Here is a 16488-nt window from a genome sequence, read left to right on the forward strand (position 1 = left end):
CCAAGGGTATCAAGAATAATACTCAAGATTTCTAAGAGGTACAAGCTAAAGATTATAATGATTTATGCACCAACATCGAGCCATGATGATGAAGAGGTTGAAGAAATGTATACCGAAATTGAGAGTCTTCTAGATGAGCAGAAAACTCACTACACTATTATTATAGGGGACTTCAATGCTAAGGTTGGAAAAAGACAAAACAGCGCAGAAAGGGGAACTATAGGAAATTTTGGAATTGGTGAAAGACTTGTGGAATTTGCAGAATCTCAAGGACTGTCAGTTATGAACACTTTTTCAAGAAAAGGGTGAACAGAAAATGGACAGGGAAGAGTCCAAATGGATTAACTACTAATGAAATCAACTTCATCCTCACTAACAGAAGATATATTGTGAATGATGTTACCGTCCTGAATAAAGTAAATGTTGGAAGTGATCACAGAATGGTAAGATGTACACTTGATATAGATGTAGGAAAGGAAAGGAAAAAATTGACTCGAGTAAATAATACAAAGGTCTTTGAGATAACAGAAGAGGAGAAAAAGCAGTATGTACTGGAACTTAAGAACAAGTTTGAGCTTCTACAGACTGCTCAGGACCAAGATATCGACGAGGAATATTACAACTTTCTGAAAGTGACAAAGCCCAAGAAACCTATAGGGAAAAAGAAATCCAAAGAAGAAAAAATTAGTCAAGAAACACTTGTCATGATGAACCGAAGACGACAAACGAAGAGCAAGAAAAAACTGACAGGGAGAAAATTGAGTATACTGAGTTATGCAAAGCCATTAGAAAGAGACTCAGAGAGGACATAAGAAGATTTAACACAAGAAAAGTAGAACAAGCATTAAGGGAAAACAAAGGATTTAAATCATCAGCCATGAGCAGTAATACAGAAAGACAAATGATACTGAAACTGAAGAATAGCGATGCGTACTTATAAACAGCAGAGAAGGCATAATTCAAATAGCAGAAGACTACTATAGAGAATTATACAAGGAGCAGGGGAATGATGCCAGCAGTGGGGAAGATAGATTGCAAAGTAGCAACACATACGACATACCCGATATTCTTCCTGATGAGATAGAACATGCATTGAAGAAAATGAAGAATCAGAAAGCCCCGGGGGAAGATGAAGTTACTGTAGAGTTGTTAAAATTGGGAGGAAGAGACGAGACAAAAAATGGCAAGACTCTTCACAAAATGCATTAGAAAAGGTGTGACGCCTAAGCAGTGGAATAATGCAATCATAGTTTTGCTGCATAAGAAAGGAGATAAATTAGAAATTGGAAATTATAGACCACTTAGCTTGTTATCCCACATCTACAAGTTGTTCACAAGGGTCATTACTAACAGATTAGAAAGAATACTTCATGAGAATCAACCGAAAGAGCAAGCTGGCTTTAGGATAGGATTCTCAACTGTGGATCACCTTCACGTAATATCACAGATAATGGAGAAAGCAAATGAATATAAAACACCATTATGCCTGGCATTTGTGGATTATGTAAAGGCATTTGACTCCATACAGCATAAGGCAATGTTTCGGGTACAGGAAAGACAAGGCATAGATACCCCACATATTATGATTTTGAAGAAAATATATGAGAGTGCTACCTCCTTTATTAGACTAGACAAAGACAGTAGGAAATTTAAAATCGAGAAAGGAGTTCAACAAGGAGACACAATATCTCCGAAGCTGTTTACTGCTGCCCTTGAGGAAGCTATCAGAAGATTAGACTGGTCGCAGAAAGGAGTCAATGTGAACGGAGAGTACCTAAACCATTTACGATTTGCATAATGACATTGTGGTCATAAGTCACGATCCCAAAGAATTAGAGGAAAATGTTAATCAGTTATGCACAGTTAGTAAGGATTTTGGACTAAAGACGAATATGGCTAAAACAAAAGTAATGATGAACAAGTATGCCACAGAAAGGAAAATAATGATTGAAGGAGCAGTAATTGAAAAGGTGGAGTCATATACTTATCTGAGACACGTTATTAGCTGTAATAATGATAAATGGCTGGAAGTCAAGAGAAGAATAAATTCTGGATGGATAGCATTCTGGAAATATAGTCACATACTGAAGAGCAATATCCCAATTTGTCTGAAACGTAAAATAATGAACCAATGTATACTCCCCACCATGACTTATGGAAGTGAAACTTGGGCACTCACCAAAATAATGGAAGAGAAACACATGGATTAGGCAGCAAATTCAAGTTAAGGACATTCTTATCAAAACTAAAGAACTAAAATAGTCATGGGTAGGACACATAGCTCGAAGACATGATGACAGATGGACTAAGAAAATAACAGAATGGTATCCAAGAGGAGCTAGAAGAAAACCTGGAAGACAAAGGCGGAGATGGATAGATGAAATTCATGAGTTTGTGGGTAGTAAATGGATGGCCAGTGCTCAAAACAGAAGGAACTGGAAAGTTGCTGGAGAAGCCTTCATCCTGCAGTGGATTGAAAATGGCTGATGATGATGTTTGTTTGTTTGTTTGTTTGTTATTTGGTTTTTAGGAACATTAGCAACTAAGGCCATATTGCTCTGGGGATATGCGGTGGTCATTCCCTAACCTTTCCGCATCCTCCGTATTTGGTGGTGACGGGCTCGAACCCCAGTCTAATGAAGAAGCGTGTGCTACTTACTGCTGCTCCTACCCACCTGGCTACGGAGGCGCCCTGATAATGATGATGATGATGATGATATAAGTAGTCGCAGTAAACACCATGAAGATATCGATTCAGATGGCACCTTGCGTTTAGCTGTCACGGTAAGCTTGACAGAGATGTTGCAGAGACTGAATGTGTTTGTTTCTCTCTCTCTCTCTCTAGTTTTCCACCTGCACTGATCTGGCAGTCTGCATGGTAGACAAACTGCCAAACCTACCCCCGCTCCCCGGAAACTCGGGTTTTTCGTCCAACAAACAAGCAAATCGACCAGAGAACACATGCAATTCACTAACATAATAAACTTGAGCAGATGAATGAATATTCCTGGTGGCCATAGTGTGACATTTTTTTTTTTTTTTTTTTTTGCACTGACTTGACTTAAGAACAGAATCTATACATGTGTTGATCAACGTTGATCTACATTAAAGTGACTTATACCGAAAAACGACCAGATATCCCTACCATGAGTCACCCACATTCTTTGATGTTCGAAAAACCGAACTGTAGCTGCAAATCTGTCGACCCTCCAAAGGGTCAGAGCTGTTGTGCACTCACATAATCACCCACAATAAACACACTGACCAGCCTGACACAGAACATTGTTCTCAGCAATAAATGTCATCAAGACTTCAGAAACCAAGCAGAAATATCATAATTATGTCCCAGCCGTTCTACACCGTCTTATTCAAATTCTATAGGCAACAGGAAGCTTTCCTCTTGTCTACCCCATGGGAACCGGGTTAATAACTTTGAGCGCGCAGAAGGATAGGGAACCACATAAAATAATTTTCGAAGATTGAAGAAATGCAAGCCGTCCATACGGGATAAATAAAATTCACGCAGGCAATAAAAATTTACTTTTCGGATCGAGCCCATTTCAAAATCGGTTATTAGCCGTTTTAACTACATTTAATATGCTCATTAATGAATAAAGTAAATGTATCTACATATCTTATAACCCATTGTAAAAATACGGCTAATAACGGAAAAGTTAAGGATGGGACAGTATCTTTCCTAGTGATAGCGAAAATTTTTAGTATTTTCATAACTCAAGATATAGCTAGTTCACTCTTCTTGCATAATTGATTGTAGTCACTGAACTGCAATCTTTCTTTCTTTTCTTTTCTTTTTTTTTTTTTTTTTTTTGTATAAATAATAGGTAACTGATTTTAAATGACCGAATATTTCTTTTTAACTATTTTTGGTAGAAACGTTTCATGCTATTTCCTTAAATAATAATGATTTGATTATTAATCACTTTAGATTAAATGAAACAAAAAAAAATTAATTTGCAAACCCATATTATGTAGAGCTATATCACTATAATTAATATTAATTCAAAAATGAGATAGTTATTTTATCCATGTGGGAAATATTTAAATTTAACCAACTTTTATCAATATGAGACATATTTAGTTTAATGGTAGGTCATATTCAGGTTTCTTTTTATGCGACAATAAGCACACAGTACATAGAATCCTTGAAGCCAATTTGATCATGTTAGTGCAGGTCAAACAAAATACAGTACAGTACATGTAATTCTAAATTTTGAAGGGAGAAAGTAGTAGTAGTAGTGGCATGTGATGCAAGAAAGCAAGTGAGCTTATGCAGCATCAGCCAAAAAAAAAAAAAAAATTACAAAACAATTCCCTCTAAATGTTTGTCCAGTTCCTCCTTTTATTTAACCTATCAGTTTCCACAACGACAGATGGAAGTTTGTTCCAGCAATTAACCACCCGCTGGCTAAAGGCAAATTTCTGCACATCTATTCCTGTCTTTCCTTGATTTGAATTTGTACCCACTTCGGTTCGTAATCTGAACAAGTGGAAGAATCCCATTAGAATTCAGCGTGTTCAACCCATTCAAGGCCTTATACACCTCAATCAGATCACCTCGCAGGTGCCTAATTTCAAGCCACTGCAATTTGCAGAACTTAAGCCTCTCTTGGTAAGAGGATCCCTTCATTCCCCTCACCAATTTTGTTGCCCTTCTCTGTACACGTTCAAGCAAATCTACATCCTTCCTAAAATGAGGCCTCCAGACCTGTACGCAGTACTCAAGGTGTGCCCTGACCATTGTCTTATACAGAGGGACAATCACCTCCTTTTCCCTGTTAGCAAAATTCCTATATATCATTGACCAAAACCCCATGACCTGCCCTGGCAGCCTGTCTGCATTGCTCAGAAAACTTCATATCTGACTGCACAATTACTCCCAGGTCTTTTTCATTTCTACCACCTTAAGTTTAGTACCACACAGTTACGCTTCTCTGGGGTTACTTCTACCTATATGCAGTACTTTGCATTTGTAAAGGTTAAACTTCAGTTGCCACTTCTCAGCCTATCTGCCCAAATTTTCAAGATCATGTTGCAGTAGCACACTGCCATTACTGCCATTAACAACTCTCTCAACCTTTGTATCATCTGCAAACTTCGACACTAAGCCTGATATACCCTCAACAATATCATTGATAAATATACAAAACAACAGTGGACCCAACACCGAACCCGTTGGGACTCCCCTAATAACATTAGTCCATGAAAACATCACCCATTGATTACCACCCTCTGTCTTCTCCCACTCAACCATCCTTTTATCCATTGTAGCAATTTATCCTTAATACCATTCTGCTCCAATTTGTAGGGCACCTCCGTAGCCAGGTGAGCAGGAGCAGCAGTGCGTAGCACACGCTTCTTGAGTAGACCGGGGTTCGAGCCCGTGAACGCCAAATACGGAGGAAGCGGAAAGGTCAGGAAATGACCACCGCATATCCCCGGAGCAATATGGCCTTAGTTGCTAATGCTCCTAAAAAAAAAACCCAAAAAAAAACCAAATAACTCCAATTTGTACAGTAGTCTTCCATGCGTAACAGTGTCGAAAACTTTCCTGAAATCTAAGTATATGATATCAAAATTATTTTGATATCATATACTTGAAAGGGATACTGTACGGACAGGATCATCTTTCTCCGTGGGCCCATGGAGAAAGACGATCATATGCTTAATTGGAATGTAACCACTGTGTTCTAAAGCTATTTAAAATGTTTTTAAAATGTCCAGTAATTCATCTCATGATCACTGTCAACCTCCCCAAGACAAGCAAGAAGAAAAAAATGAAAGGGAAATGAATGATAGGAAAATGAAGTAATACGCAGGAGCATAGAAACACTTCAACGTTTCTTTATTAGCCTCCCATTTTTATTCCCTTTCCTTTTAGACTCCACTCCCATGAAGGCAGAGGCAGTGATGCAACCCTGCACCTTTAGTTCTAAAATCGAAAGAAATTATGCGAAGCGTACGTGTCACCTATAAATATTTCCCGTGCCTTTCGACCCTCGAAACCAGTTCGTTTTGTGATTGAGAAATTAAAACACACAAACAAAAAAAAAAAAAAAAAACGAATTCAAATTAATACACAAAAGTGGAGTTTGCAAGCAATTTTGTTGTTACATTTAATTATTTATTAAATAAAAAAAAAAAAAGAGGAAAGCGGAAAATAAGCGAAGAAACCAATAAATAACGAAGACATAGGAAATGGAGAGACGTGTTAGGAATATGTGATAAAAATATTAGATAGAGGACAAAAATAGCCAAAATTATGAGATAATAAATAAATTTTCTGTCTTCGTTATTTATTGATTTCTTTGCTATTTCCCCCCCCCCTTTTTTTTTTCTCTCTAATTGATATACTGTATCTCATATTTAGCGCGACGTGTTGGATATTGCATTTTGCAGCCACTTAGGTTCGTGTGTGTATATATATATATATATATATATACAGGGTGTTTCAGTTAAACGTTTCAGAACTTCTAAGAGGGGTAGGGTACATCCTGACAACTCGAAATCATATAGCAATGTGGGGTCGGAAATGCTTTCCTGAAGCGGTGTTGTACACAGAAGCACCATAAAGAAAAGAGACCATAAGTGAGAAATCGTTTTAATAATACATGAAAAGAAGCAAAAGGTACATGGATTAAAGTAAGTGTTCGAAGTTTCTTCCACGGGCTACAATGCACGCCTCACATCAGCGACGCATGGACATCCGAACATTCTGGAATACTCCAGGCGAATTTCGAATTTCTTGAACAAGAACGCCAAGTTAGTAGGATGGATGATTACACGAACGCAGAGTTAGCCGATATGCATTTGGCGTACGGGGCTGCAAATTGTAGTGGGCCAGCCGCACAGCGTTTGTACGCGGAACGATATCCGACGAGGCGTATTCCCAGTCATAATTTCTTTGCAAGACTGCACCAGAGGTTAGCTGAGAGAGGTTCATTTGAAAGAGCTGACAGGGATAGGGTAAGAACAGCACGGACTCCAGCCGTCGAACAGAATGTGCTGCAGCATGTACAGGGGAATGAATCCAAGAACGAGTACACGAAGTCTAGCAAACGCAGTCGGGGTTTCCCATTGCAGCGTCTGGAGGATTCTCCGACAACAAGACATGCATCCGTTTCACGTGCAGCGTGTCCAGACACAGCAACCGGAGGATTATGCACCTCGTATTGCTTTCGCACAGTGGTACCTTGGAAAATGTGCTACAAATCCCCTTTTTCCTGCTGAAGTGTTGTTTTCCGATGAGGCATCCTTCACAAGGGAAGGAATTTTCAACACGCATAACGACCATATCTGGGCGGTCGAGAACCCGCATGCAATACGACGTCGTGCAGCACAGATTCGATTTTCGGTCAATGTATGGGCCGGTATTATGGGAGATCACCTCATCGGACCTTACCTGTTACCGTGTCGTCTAACCGGACCTATCTACTTGATCTTTCTGCAGCAAGTATTGCCACAACTTTTGAGAGATGAACAGATTTCTGCATCGACGCAACAGACAATGTGGTTCCAACACGATGGAGCCCCTGCCCATTATAGCGGAGATGTTCGTAACTACCTGGATGTCACATTTGGTCAACAGTGGATCGGACGTGGTGGTCCCGTGCGTTGGCCTGCTCGGTCACCCGACCTATCATGTCTTGATTTTTATTTCTGGGGTCATATGAAATCGCTAGTTTATGACACCCCTGTTGACAATGCTGAGGAGCTGGTTGCAAGAATCGCAGTAGCTGCCGAAGAAATTCGAAATTCGCCTGGAGTATTCCAGAATGTTCGGATGTCCGTGCGTCGGAGATGTGAGGCGTGCATTGTAGCCCGTGGAAGAAACTTCGAACACTTATTTTAATCCATGTACCTTTTGCTTCTTTTCATGTATTATTAAAACGATTTCTCACTTACGGTCTCTTTTCTTTATGGTGCTTCTGTGTACAACACCGCTTCAGGAAAGCATTTCCGACCCCACATTGCTATATGATTTCGAGTTGTCAGGATGTACCCTACCCCTCTTAGAAGTTCTGAAACGTTTAACTGAAACACCCTGTATAGTAGGCCACGCTAGTTCAGTGCCTGGTTGGCAGATCGACCATATTATATATTGTTATATACACTGAGTAATAACACAGCGAGGTGTACACAGTCAGCAACAGTTGACGATAGTCGAGCCCAGTGATATGTTGTTCCACTTGCACCAGGTGTCCAACTTCTTGCCAATGAAACATGCTCCACACCATACAACCGTCTCCACCGACCTGCACTTTTGATACCCTGCATGATGGATCAAAAGCCTCGTGTTGTTGACGGCAAATCCGTACACAACCATCCAAGGTGTGGAGTAAATAACGTGACTCATTCGACTAGCACACCTTCTTCCAGTCTTCTAACGTCCAACTTGCATGCTCTTTGCACCAGGCGAGTCTTTTATACCGATGAACCTTGGTGGAAGAGAGGATGCCGTAGGGGTCGTCTGCTGGTATAGCCCATGCGTGCGACGCATGGTCATGCCAGATATTGTTCCGGGTCGGTCCATGTTGTATTTGGTAGTCAGCTCTTCAACAGTGCTGCGCCTATTCGCTTGTACGAGTCATCGAACCCGGCGCTCACCTCTAACATCAACCTTTCGCTGACCTTTGTAGTTTTGCCGTCGGGTCATTGTTTGGCCATTTTGACGCCAGTCCTGGTACACTTTAACTACGGCGGCTCTCGAATATCCCACCAGTTCAGCCGTTTGGGAAATCGAGGCACTAGCTCGTCGAGCACCCACAATCTGTTCTTTATCAAAGTCCGATAAATCCTCCCTTTTACCCGTCACGATCAGAATTTTACTACCTACAGAATCACTGACACCTTATCTATGCTTTGTAGGTCGACTAACTGCGCACTCTCATACCTCACGTGGTGAACGGGTCGCATTAAGTTTTCATAGGAGTGGTCATAATTCAGTGATCACTCAATAAATACGGAGCACGCTGAATTCTGATGGGATCCTTCCACTTGTTCAGATTACGAACCTAAGGGGGCATAAATTCAAATTAAGAAAAGACACATATAGAACAGATGTGCGGAAATTTGCCTTTAGCCAGCGGGTGGTTAATTGCTGGAACAAACTCCCATCTGTCGTTGTGGAAGTTGATAGATTAAATAAATTTAAGGAGGAACTGGACAGGAATTTGGAGGGAATGGTGTGATTTTTTTTTTTTTTTTTGGCTGATTCTGCATAAGCTCATACACTTGCTTTCTTGCATCACATGCCACTACTACTACTACTATGGTCGATGTGCCAACCAGAACTGACCAGCGTGGCAGACTATGGTTCTATTCCCTCAACATGAATTGTTGAGGAGGCTTCCATCCTGCAGTGGGTTGATAATGGCCGCAGTTTACCTTTTAATATGACATGTAACTAATACTTATGGGCCAACGCACTTGCAACAGCAATGATGCGTTACGACCATAATGTGTATAAAATATGTTGTATATAGCAATTAATATTGAAAACAATTCAAGAAGACATTACCAAGATTGATTTATAGAAAACGCAAGGGATAATAATAATAATAATTATTATTATTATTAATAACCATATGGTGCAAGGAAGCCCGAGGCTTATGCTGCACTAGGAAAAAAAAAAAGTTCCCGAGTTACCCTGAGAGAGAGAGAGTCGAAAGTAGAAGGAAATCACCAAGAAAGAGAAGAATGATGATATCAAGCTCAGGACCCTGGGTGTGCCAAGTCCAATCTCACCAGATGTGAGCTCCCGGGGTTATGTAAGGTTAGTAGAAAGAAGAAAATATATACAAAAAAAGGGGAAAGAAGAGAATATAAATTAAAATATATATACACAAAACGTATCGCTATTTACCCAGAATCTAAGTGACTTCGTCTGGGGCAAACCACCCAGACTGAAGACAAAAAACGACAAGGAGTTCTGTTTCTGTAATGATCAACATCTGCTAAGTTACACGAAATAATAATAGTAATAAATTTAGAGATTAAGTAATTTGAATCTAAACCAATAAAATGTAGTTTAAAATTTTAGAATGAAAAGAAAGATAATATAAAGTATTAATGCAAGCACATATTGAACATCGTTGACCCAACAGAGAACGCAATTTATTTATTAAAATAAGAATAAATGTAAAGCATAAGGCATACCTACCGTATCCAAGACGCGATGTAGTAACAACAATAGTTGTCATGAAAGAAATGGAAATCCCTCTAGTGAAAATTAATATGCATGTGATGGAAGTGGTAAATAGCCAATTAGTTAAAATTAAGTTAACGGAAAGAGAAACATGCGGATAGTTAAAATTATATTGGAGCAAAGAGACGCATTTAATTTCAATGTACATAGTCTGCCTTACAAACTGGAGATCTAATATATCGAAATCAGTGTATGCAAATATCATTTTATCTCAATGCCTAAGTATTGCTTCTATTTGCAATAAAAATACAACTTTTGCAACAAACATAATAGCATTGTACAATAAGATGATAAATAATAATTTCCTTACCGCTTACCTGAAATACCACTTGAGGAAGGCGATAAATATAATTAATTTCAAAAAATTATTTCCTGAACCCATTGCTCCAATATAATTGCCATAATTTACGGATTTACAGGTAGAGCCATGTATATTATGTACATAGAATACGCTTTGCTTTCTTGGTGACTTACAGCTTAGAAAACTTGTACCCACCGGCTTGCAAATTATACTGTATAATTTATTTTATTTTATTTTATGTTATTTTATTTTATAATAACACTGCATATACACTTAAGTTCACCCTAAGGTGACATGCCAATTCAGCTCAGGGTCATACTATAGGAACGGGTTTGCGATCCCGGGCTTACCCGAGCTACAACTTATATCTTGCATCGTCTTTAAATTGTCCAGCCTACACTCTTTGTTTTTATTTCTCCGAAATTATTATGGTAATCTGAGGATGTAGGAGAAACTACCTCTTATTTGTACTACTATATTTTCGCCTTCACTGAGTTCAGATACTATTATTCCAACTCTATTAGTTTTTATTCATCTTACTATCCGCATGTTTCTCTTTGCGTTAACTTAATTTTAACTAATTGGCTATTTACCACTTCCATCACACGCAGATTAACTCTCACTAGAGGGATTTGCATTTCTTTCATGACAACTACTGTTGTTACTACATCGCGTCTTGGATACGGTAGATATGCCTTATGCTTTACATTTATTCTTATTTTAATAAATAAATTGCGTTCTCTGTCGGGTCAACAATGTTCAATATGTGCTTGCATTAATACTTTATATTATCTTTCTTTTGATTCTAAATTTTTAACTACCTTTTATTGGTTTAGATTCAAATTACTTAATCTCTAATATTATTTCATATAACTTATCAGATGTTGATCATTACAGAAATAGAGAAATCCATGTCGTTTTTTTGCCTTCAGTCTGGGTGGTTGGCCCCAGACTGAGGGTAAATAGCGATAAGTTTTGTGTATATACAGTATTTTAATTGATATTCTCTTCTTTGCCGTTTTTTTTGTATATACTGTATTTTCTCCTTTCTACTAACCTTACATTATCCCTTGCGTTTTCTATAAATCCAGCTTGGTATTGTCTTCTTGAATTATCTTCAGTATTAATTGCTATATACAACATATTATATATATCACGAATTTCCAGGTTTTTTTTTTTTTTTATACAGGTAAAATGTCTTGTGATTAACACTCATATGGCTGCCCTAGCGAATCGATATTTCAAGTAAGCATAAAATTTGACTGACAATGAACTTCAAAATCAAAATCCCGCTGTCGCATATAACCGATATATGCCAGAATTCGTAAGAGGTTTGGAATATACAATAATTCGAATAAATATTGTTCGTGCTTAGGAAGTGCTGCGCAAACACACTTTTCTAAGTAACAAAAACCCTGTAGAGATAACTAACTTCCTTATCAGACTGTTGTCCGGTATTCAAGCACTTGAAAAAGTCAATGCCACTTAAATTTGATAATAGGAAATGAACTTCAGACACAAGCAGCTGTTCCACCCCTCAACATTTTGAAATAAGATTCCTAAGTAATACTTTCTAACTTTTTTTCTTTACTAATGCAATTTTGAAGAACTAAAATTGCATTAGTTCTTTACTGCGCCGAAGATCTAATTTTAAATTTTTACAGTATCCTGAAATAAAGTTTGCGGGCCCCTGGACCAACAAACAAACAACAACAACTGAATTTTTCGGGGAAATCTACAAACTTGGGTGGGGGAGGGAGCTGTAGCAACTACATATCTCATATATAGAATACTCTCCAATTTATGAAGAATAAAATTTTTATTGCTCATCACGCATGTAGCACAGCAATGAAACCGCCGCAGCCTACAAGGTTCTGAATGCTTAAAACAACATCAACTAGTCTTCGAATTTAAATGTCAAAACGTGAAATAGTATTAGTGCTTGAAAGGTTTAAAATAACATGACAGAATCACAAAACAATGAAAAATATAAATAATAAATCTGCGACTTGGTTTTAAAGGGAGCAAATACGTTTTATGCATACTGTGTTTATAATGATTGAACTACTGTACTGTATTGTTTTATTTTATATTTCTTATGCTAAAAATGGCCAATGTCCAGCTCTCTCTCTCTCTCTCTCTCTCTCTCTCTCCACCATGACAATATAGTGGTTTCGCCATTTTTCACTCGTTTGGAGGGGCGAGATTCGATTCCCGTCTATGACTGGTGGAATTTTTGAAATCCTCTTAAGTCGAGGCTGTAGTTAGCCGACCTCAAGAAGAATCAGTGGGTATTTTATCCAAGGCCGGCCCAAGCTAAGGGTGAATCGGGCGGTCGCCCGGGGCGCTAACGCTTTGGGGCCGTCAAATATTTGAGAGGGCGCATATACTTCGTGGAAGGGGGGAATGAAAGATTTGGGAAAAGATGTGCCCTTTCTCTGTCCCTTTCTTTCTGTATAGTGCAGTAAACAGTCGAAAATGCATCACCCACGTGGCATGCGTCCGATGCAAAGGCCCTCGGCCTTTCAAAGATTTTAGCGAAAATGGATAGAGAACCCGGGAATACCAAACTAACCGAAAATTTTCTCTCAAACTCCTCAGAGGTAGACCTGATAAAGACTTAAGTATTTTGAAATTTATAAATAACAATAAATTACAAGATACGTTGCCAAATTTATGGGTAGCATTGAGAGTTATACTGACAATTCCACTAACTGTAGTAAGTGGGGAAAGGAGTTTTGGCAAATTAAAGCTAATTAAAACATATTTGCGATCATCAATGTCGCAGACAAGATTAAATTCATTAGCAATACTATCAATTGAAAATGATGTGGCTGCAAATTTGGATTTTACCGATGTCATTAATAAATTTTCTGAAAGGAAAAGAATTTCATTTGGCACTCGATAAAAATATGACATTTGGTGTTAATAACAAAAAATTCTTAAATTTTAGTTTTGTATTTTTAAATAGCTTTGATGTAACTTGTTTTGATGTAACTAGTTTTGTATTTTTAAATAGCTTTGATGTAACTTGTGTAATGTAATGTAAAATCCATATTTATTCTGTGAGCATCTACTATTAAGTATTGTCAAGTGTCAGTCTGTCTCCGAATCCTTCCACTTCCAGATGGGATACCGATTTGAAATTTGGTATAAATATAGGTGATTGGCCACAATCCTATGTCTATCCCATTTCTTTCACATGACGGCTGAAATTTAATTGTACAAACTATTATTATTATAATATAAATTAAAGGCATGCGTAACTGCAAACCGTTGCTAGTATTTTGATAAATGTCCTTATTAAAAATTTACTCTTTTGTAAAATTTTTATTGTTAATATTTTAATATGACAATTAAAACATTATAAATATTCTGGTTGTATTTTTTTGTGTTTACATTTGTCTTTTTAACGTTTCTCTAACAAAAATAAAAATATTAACCCAATAAAAACATAAAATTTTTTCTATCTGGAAGGGGGTCAGGAAATGCCTTCCCTAGGGGAGCCAATATACCTCAGGCCGGCTCTGATTTTACCCGTCTATTATTTGGCTCGCCCAACGTTCAAATCGCCTTAACACACGCACACAGACAAAATATATTGAGAAGTGAGCGTGCGTGGATATGGTGAAGTTAAGTGCTCCTAAAATTAGAAGGTTTTTATATAATACAGATCGCAATTCAGTGTTTACATGCGTGCCACACAGTGGCCTAGCTACCATGTAGGCAGGCAAGGAAATTTGGCTGTCTCCTCTTTTTGCAATTTTCATTAAGTGGGGGCCTGAACATGTTCTTTGCCTCCGGTCCCCAAAAAAAGATAGCTACGTTACTGGTGCCACATCAAAGGCTTCGATGCTAACATATTCAGGCTGTACACGTTCTATGGCCTCTAATTATTATTATATATATTTTTTTAATTGTGTTGCATTTATTGCCTTCTTGTTACGGTGATTGCCATTTTCCAACACATCATGGATCATGATTATTACTTCCTTTCCGTCTCCTCGCTTGCTGCCGCTGCTAAGGTCAATGAGGAGTATAATCCTCTCTCCCTCCCTCAGGACGAGAGTATATTGCTCCGTGTATATTGTCTATAAATTACATGTGTTCTGAGGTCGATTTTCTGTTTGCTGGACGAAAAACACGAGTTTCTGGGAGAAAAACTATGCTACCCTCGCCTGAGACTGACTAACTCAGCCACGTTATGAAAAAGCCCATAAAAATTCCTCACAACATCCACGGGATTCGAACCCAGGTCTTTTCCACCCGATGTGGAGAGGAGGGCGATTCTACCAACTGTGCTACCCACAAGGGCACGGTCCTCGGACCTGAATACAAAATTCGAAATGCGGTCTAACCATCGTCTTGTAATGACGTCCTCTCCCTACTAGCAAAGACTCTATAAGTTATAGACAGGACACTGCGCCTTTGTAGCTGCTGTTTACATTTAATAGAAAATTTCATGTCAGACTGAATTATAACTCACAAGTCTTTTTTTTGTCTCGAACCAATGTTAGCTACACTCCCTGTAGCTTATACGTGACTCGAGGATTTCTGTTACCCAAATACATAAATTTACATTTAAAAGCATTAAACTTTAGTTCCATTTCATGCAACCGATCCAAGTCTTTTTTGAAGATTTTTTTTTTTTTTTTTGATTTGGTAGTTGTTGGCGCATCGGCTTCTGTGGCCATATTGCACCTCCCAAGGTTTTTGCAGTACTTTGATCCAAGCCCGAGGCGGGAATCGAACCCGCGACCTTTGGGTTGCCGGGCAGGTACTTTACCCACTCGGCTAGCCCGGTCGGCCTTTTTTGAAGCAACGTGGCCTGTCTCGGATCGTTGACCACCCCTACCACCTTCAAATCATCAATAAATTTTGTCAAGCTTTATCTTGGATGCCCTCGTCACTATCATTTATGAAAATAAGAAAGAGAAAGGGGCCCCAACACTGATCCCCGAGGGACTCCACTTGTTATGCTGGTCCACCTGATGACTAACCATTTACGACAACCCTCTGTCTTCTATCTGTTAGCCAGCCTACAACTTCTTCCAGTTTATATAGCAGCCTTTCACGAGGGACCGTATTGAAAGCTTTACTAAAGTCTAGACATACAATGTCACAATTGTTACCTGCAAGTAACTGCTTAATAACATCATAATAATTTACCATATTGGTCAGGCATGACTTTCTCTTAACGAACCTACACTGGGATATATTCAAGATACCATTCTCGAGATGATCATGAATGGCATACTTAACCATAGACTCCATGAATTTCCCTACTACAGAGAACAAACTCACCGATTTTGTATGGTTGGTCTAAGATCACCTGGGGCTGTTTGGCAATCGGTCAGGGAGGGGGGGGGGGGTTAGAATTTATAGCTTCGCTACTGTGTCTTACTAATTACGGAATAGAGTTAGACATTTTGATATAAAAAATTCAAACATAATACAAATGCAGTATGCATAAAAATTGATATTGGCTCTTTTAGAATCAATCCACAGAAATATAACATTGAAGTAGCATAAAATACAGTATATAACTATATTTTAGATTAATATGAGTAAAATCAAAGTAAATTAGTCAAATAACTATTGCGCATATTCCCTTAATAACAGGAACACCTAACTACATGGCGTTTCGGAAAGGTTATGCATTGTTCCCGGAACAATGCATAACAAAAGGGCATTTGCAACATTTCGGTCCTTGTCAAGTTGTCAGGTCTCTGAATACTGTATAGCCAGGACAATTGAACAGTCTTTTGGTCCGGGAGCGCCGTCATGGAGCGGAATTTACACGTTGAGCAGAGCAGTGAACCATCCTCTAATCCGACGTCTGTACACATTTGTGGCATATTTGTACACTATTACTATTACTATATTAGGGTTACCCGTAAATGATTACATTAACCCGTATTCGTGTCTGTAAATTGCGTGTGTTCTCTGGTCGATTTGCCTG

General features: G+C 38.5%; 1 protein-coding gene across 1 annotated transcript in view; it reads right to left on the minus strand.

Annotated features, from left to right (window-relative positions):
• The window catches only part of LOC150089238 (dimethylglycine dehydrogenase, mitochondrial-like), a 220916-nt gene that overhangs the window by 196063 nt on the left and 8365 nt on the right, over window positions 1-16488 (minus strand). The window lies entirely within an intron of this gene.

The sequence above is a fragment of the Mastigoproctus giganteus genome, chromosome 2, assembly GCF_048544385.1.
Source record: "Mastigoproctus giganteus isolate SK-2022 chromosome 2, ASM4854438v1, whole genome shotgun sequence".
Taxonomy (NCBI): Eukaryota; Metazoa; Arthropoda; class Arachnida; order Uropygi; family Thelyphonidae; genus Mastigoproctus; species Mastigoproctus giganteus.